Consider the following 769-nt stretch of genomic DNA (forward strand, 5'->3'; position numbering starts at 1 on the left):
GTGTGGTGTCTGAACTAGAGTCTATGAAATAGTGTGAAGAAATTCCCTCTCTGCTCAGGACTGGGACTGGCTGTTAACACTTGCCTTTCTTCAGTGACCAAAGCCTCGTGCACTGTGCTTCTTTATTTTATTTCCTTTTATTGGGAAAATGACTGACTACACTATAATTTGATCTTTCACAGCCATAGTGTAACTAATCCGAAGTGTTGTGGTGATCCAATAAAAGCTTATCAACACATAAACAAGAGTGTTTGTCTTGATATGAATTATTTAAGTTTTCTTTCTTGGATGGTGCCATCTTTTCTGTTCCTGTTTGTAAAAGTAGTCAGACTATTTCCGAGTAAAATGGTGAAACACGAATGATCTGCTGCTGAGACAGGATTTACAATGCTTCCTCAATACATGTAAAAATTACCATTTCATGGATTCAATGTTCCTCTCCTGTAAAAGATTTTATTGCTAATTAGTTCCTATAGCGAAAATCATCTTTACCTTGAGAATTTTTGATTTTCAGTATGATTTATTGTTTCAGACTTATGGTTCTACCACAGCATTGTTTTAAACTCATCTCAAAATGTTTATACTTCTTTCACTACCACTTTTTATATCCTGACATTTATTTGGAAGAGAACAGACACTGGAGGAAAAAATTATCAAAATATATTCCATGTTTCTTTGCTAAAAGAGCCCTTGACCTGTGAAATGAAGTGTGGAGCAGGTGTGAATGTACTCTAGAAATTTTAAGGCTGGATAGGTTCAGTACGGAAAG

This window comes from Buceros rhinoceros, unplaced genomic scaffold (assembly GCF_000710305.1).
Source record: "Buceros rhinoceros silvestris isolate BGI_N320 unplaced genomic scaffold, ASM71030v1 scaffold3174, whole genome shotgun sequence".
In the NCBI taxonomy this organism is placed as follows: domain Eukaryota; kingdom Metazoa; phylum Chordata; class Aves; order Bucerotiformes; family Bucerotidae; genus Buceros; species Buceros rhinoceros.